This window comes from Pongo pygmaeus, chromosome 13 (genome assembly GCF_028885625.2).
Source record: "Pongo pygmaeus isolate AG05252 chromosome 13, NHGRI_mPonPyg2-v2.0_pri, whole genome shotgun sequence".
Taxonomy (NCBI): Eukaryota; Metazoa; Chordata; class Mammalia; order Primates; family Hominidae; genus Pongo; species Pongo pygmaeus.
The window spans coordinates 37,125,444-37,131,038 of NC_072386.2; the positions used below are offsets into that span (position 1 = coordinate 37,125,444).

General features: G+C 38.8%; 1 pseudogene; it reads right to left on the reverse strand.

Moving 5' to 3' along the window:
• Positions 1 to 2,533: 2,533 nt before the first annotated feature.
• LOC129043460 (survival motor neuron protein-like) lies at positions 2,534 to 3,358 on the reverse strand (annotated as a pseudogene).
• Between the last annotated feature and the right edge of the window lie 2,237 nt (positions 3,359 to 5,595).

A 5,595-nucleotide genomic window follows, 5' to 3' on the forward strand; every position in this document is an offset into this window, starting at 1 on the left:
TCAGCCCCGAGTGTCTTCAGCCTGTTGTGATCATTGCCCTTCCTCAGGTGCACATTCCTGCAGGGCAGTCATCAGCTATGTAACTGACTGCTGCTCCTTCAAAGCTGTTTTCACCCCATTGGAATGAAAGGGAGCCAAGTCTCTTGCCTCAGAGCTGGGCCACATAGGACAGATAGAGTTGAACCCATTTCCACCTGATGAGCTCAATTGCTACAGGTAACACTGGTGAAGCTGAGGTCATAGGTTCAAGCCCCTTTTCAACCCACTGGTTTGCCCCCTTGCATGACTACACACTTCCTGAGCATACACAAACATGTCATGAATGGTGCCCTGGATCACAGGAAGGACCGTGTGAGAGCACGCCCTTTCAAACATGGTTGTATAGTGCCTTCTGGAGAAGGGTGGGTATATAGTATGAGCATCACTGTCATCTTTATGCAGCAGTGTCTTACAGCTTTGGTGAGTGGTATTTGTGTGGGAAGCCATTCTCTAGAGAATGTTGGGCATTCACCTGGAGTAAGCCCAAGTTGTGATCTTGGTTAGCCAGACGTTCTACTCATTTATTTACCATGTACAAGACCTTAGAATGATGTCACTTTTTCTTAAGGCACATATACCACATGGAAATGGTCATTGTTATTGTATAGTCTGTGATTTTATTTATAGCAAGCATCTCAGTAACCTTTATTTCACCATTATACTCTTAAAAGCCATACCACAGTTTTGAAAGGGATGTGGCTAGCCACATCATCTTATAGAGGATACATATGTAGCCCTTTGCTATGTTGAAACACAAAGAAATGCTAATTTAGTCACTATTACTCTCCAAATTATTTTTTTCTCTTAAATATTGTGTGATGTGTTAGTTTCCTGTTGCTGTAACAAATTGCCATAAACTTTGTGGCTTAAAATAACACACATTTATTATCTTACAACTTCAGGGGTCACAAGTGTAAAGTGAGTTTCACTGGGTTAAAATCAAACTGTCAACAAGGCTGCATTTCTTCCAGTGTCTTTTCCAGGGGGAGAATCCATTTCTCTACCTTTTTCATCTTCTAGAGGCCACCTGCATTCCTTGGCTCATGGCCCCTCCCTCTATCTTCAAAGCTAGAAGCATAGCTTCTTCCACTCTCTCTCTCTGAACTGTGTCTGTCTTCCATCATTTTTTTTTCCCCCTGAGGCAGGGTCTCGCTCTGTCATCCAGGCTAGAATGCAGTGGCATGATCACAGCTCACTGTATCAAGGATACAGGATCAAGGATCCTCCCACCTCAGCCTTCCTGGTAGCTGGGACTATAAGCATGCACCACCGCACCCCGCTAATTTATTTTTTGTAGATATAGGGTCTAGCCATGTTGCCCAAGCTGGATAACAGTAAACCAGAAGAACGCACCAATCGAATTTTCTCTGAGGAAAACAACTATTGGCACTGAAAGCTTTAGTCTGTCCTGATTCAGCAAACCCACACCAAGTATAACTTTTTAAAGTTTCTTTTACATAATCAAATTTGTAGCAATTCTAGCATAAGAAGAAAACTGTTTATTCTTGTTTCAGTGTTGCCTTTTTAATTTAAAAATATATATATACTTTTAAACATACAGAAAATAGGAAAAAATAGCACATTGAACACCCATATACACACCAGTTAGATTCATTAACATTTTGCCATATATGCTTCATGAGCATTTTGCAAAACCATTTTAAAACATTTTAAGGGACACTATAACACCTCATTCTTAAATCAGTGTGCAAATGAAGGCATTCTTTTATAAACTACAACATCCTTCTCACAGCTCATAAAATTAGCAATAATGGTCTAGTATTCAAAATCTAGTCCATATTCAAATTTTCTCAGCCCCCTTAGGTTTAATCAAAGATTCCACATTGCATTAGGTTATGATGTCTCTTAAGTAGCTTTTAATCTGGAAGAGTTACCCATTCCACCTTCTTTTATTTTTATTTTTTGGCAACACTGATATTTTGAAGCAATGAGGCCAGTTATCTTCTACAACATTCTATATTCTGGGTCTGTCTGATTGTTTCTTTAGTGGTGTCATTTAACTTGTTGCTCTATCCCTAGCATCTCCTGCAAACAGGAAATCAGATCTAAAGGCTTGACTAAATTTCAGCTAAAGTTTTTTGACCAGAGCACTTCACAGGTCATAGAGTGTACAGTGCAGTATGTGTAGGTCATACTGCATCACAAGTCAGAAAACATGTCTGTTTTTTCTGACTACTAGTGATGTAAAATGTCATCAGAGCCTACGGAACTCTTTATTATAAAAGTATATTTTTTCCACACCACCAACCAGTAAGTTTTTGGTGAGGTGATACTTTGATACCATGAGAATTCTAGTAGGGATGTAGCTCAACCTTTTATCTAATAGTTTTGGTATCAGAATGTCTTTAATACTGTTTTACATTAACCTTTCAACTTTTTAACATTTTAAATTTAAAAATATTCAGAAACATTTGCTTTCCACAAACCATAAAATTTTACAAAAGTAAGATTCACTTTTATAATAATGGCATATTTACTCATTAATTGGAACGTGAGCATAATTTTGCTTGAACCCTGTATAATAGCCAGTATGATAGCCACTTATGTACCAAGAGATTAGCATACTTCGTAAAGCATTAACATCATCAAGAAAATCTAGACCTGTGGGAGGTGGTGGGGGAATTTTTGGTGGTCCAGAAGGAAATGGAGACAGCAAGCATGAGGGGAAGCAGGGTGGTGTGGGTGGTGGGCTATTGAATTTTAGACCTGACCTGGCTTTCGTGGTCTCAGAATTCCATGGAGTAGCTTCTGAGCTGATGCTAAATGGTTTCTTTCCAGGACCTGGAGTTCTCGCTTTCATCCATTGAATCTTGACTTTCATTTTCTTTCTTTTGAGCATTCTGTCCTATATTATTTGCTACAGAGGTTGAAGAAAGTAGATCAGACAGATTTGCTCCTTTCTATTTCCATATGCAGTGTAAATCACAAAACAGCTTTCTGTCTTCATATCAACTGAAGCAATGGTAGCAGAGTAAATGCAGCTGTCTTCTGAGCAAATGGCAGAACGTTTGTCCCCAACTTTCCACTACTTCAGGAAAGTTGCAGTATTCTTTTTTTGGCTTTTATTCTTCTTAGCAGGTTTTCTATTAGGCATGCTTTTTGGTTTATCTGAGGTTTCACAAATGTCATCATTCTTTAGAGCCTGATTAAATGAAGCCACAGCTTTATCATCCACTTTTATCAGTGCTGTAGCATCCCAAATGTCAGAAACATCACTCTGGCCTATGCTGCACTAGAACTGCACCAAATCTTCCTGCTCCAGGATGCCACAGCCACTGCTGGCACTGCCCATTGCCATCGTAAGCCTACTGCCAGTTTTACCTTTCAATGAATGCATTATTTCCTGAATACTAACCACAGTCAAAAATTGTTTCACTGAGATGATATAGCCTTCTCCTTTGGTGGCACATATTAACTTTGTTAGTCTCAATATGACTCACAGTTTGGATTTTCAGGTTCAAGAAAGTTTGTGCAGAGTCATCCAAGTCCTCCCTACAGGTGGTTTTTTTTCAGCACATTTTACTTAGTCAAATCATCAAACAATTGATCATGTCCCCACACCTAACCAATTTATAAAACTCAAAGCCATCTGCCTGGCACGGACTCTCCATAGTCTTGATTGCAGAGTTGATTTATGACCTAAAGAAAGAGAGATTTTAGCTTAGCTTTTGGATATATTCCCTTGTAGATCAATTGTATATATATCCCTTGTAGATATATTCCCTTGTAGATCCCTTGTAGATCCCTGTAGATCAAAGATGATGATGGTTTTCAGTAAGTTGACTGAGCAGGAATAGAACTTTTTAAGTCATCCCAGTTTTATAGGATTCAAGGCATTTCTTTTCCAAGGCTGATTATTAATTTTGCATTGAAATCCCTCATAACAATAAGCCTGTTGCATAGAAACAAATTTTTGATGAATCATCAAATCATCAAATATTTTCTCTTTCTTCAACATGAAGGGCATCCATGCTAAGTTACTTCTGATTTAAGGGTATTTTAAAAGGATCATCAAACATCTCCACTTGATGGCTATACTTTGTAAGAAAGACATTTTCTCTGATAAAGTGTAATTGCTACCTTCTTCTCTGAGCATTTCTTTATGAAAAGGTGGTTGGTTTCACTCCTTGAGTGATCCCTAAGTCGATTTAACTCTGGGTCAGTTTGTCAATTTTATTTGGTAACAAATGGGGAGGAAGGCAGATTTCCTGAAGGGCATAAAAATAAGATACTCATTTTTAAATCCCCTCCTCTTTCTCTTTGAACTGATTTGATACACCAGGAAGGTGAGTAGAACTGATATATTGCATGGAAACCTGAATAATTTTGACAAACCATGTGGAAGACTTTCTTTTGTCTTAATGGAGGAATTTTGAGGATGAACCCAATTGGAAGGTGTAGGCAAATTCATAATTCCTTGGAATTTTCTTGCTTGTCTGATGGCAAACTTAGGATGAAATGTAATCCTTCATTGTGACAAATATGCCTACTGTTTGGCAGATTTGCTTTTTCATCCTTCTATGTGGCTTTTAATTTTGTGTGCTACTAACCTTCCTGAATGTAGGTCCTTTACACTGCCTGTTATTTCAATAGCATGGTATAAATTACAGTTAAGCCAATAAATAATTGTTTCTCCTTCTGGCAGGTCCATCCCACAGTTATTCTTTCATTAGTTGTTGACTGAAGTGATTTGCCAGACTGCGAACTAGCTCTGAGGATCCCAAGTTGAGGAAGAGGCTCAATACAGAGCTTACAGCTAGAGAGGTATTAGACAAAGAAACCAAAGGTTATAAGACAGGTGGACATATGGTATAAGAGAGTTGAGAGGACAGTGTAAGGATTTGAATGGAGTTCTACAGAGCACCAAAGATGCTTGTAACTGAACCTGTACAGGAAGGCATTCTAGGCAGAGGGAACAGTATGGACAAAGAGAAAAGTATACAGCATTTGGGGCAACTACATGTAGTTTGGTATGACTTAAAGACGAGTGCAAGTGGTAGGAAAGCAGGAGATAAAATTGGAGAAATAGGCAGAGACCACATGATGTCAGACCTTGTTGCTAGACTGAGGAACTCCTGCTTGATTTAGTGGATAAATGGGCAGCTATAGTGGGGGTGGAGTTTGGAATAGCATGAAAAGCTTTGCATTGTGAAGTAGGATCCCATACTTCTCCTCCAGAGAGTATCTACTGTAAGTATCCTGTGATCCCAAGCTTCACACTTTTAACAAGAATCTTTGCATGTGTATCTCACTGAGTTTTAATTACATTTTTAATATATTGGATTATCTATTGCTGTGTAACAAATTGCCCTCAAAAGTCAGCAGCTTAAAACAATACATATTTATCATGTCACAGTTTCTGTGTAATCTAGACATGGCTTGGCTAGATCTTGCAGCTCAGGGCCTCTCTTATGGATGAAACCAAGTTACTGGTTCAACTGGGGCATGGTGTTTCCAAGTTCACTTAGTGATTGTTGACAGAATTCAATTTTATCATGGGCTGTTGGACTGAGGGTCCCAGTTCCTTGCTGGCAG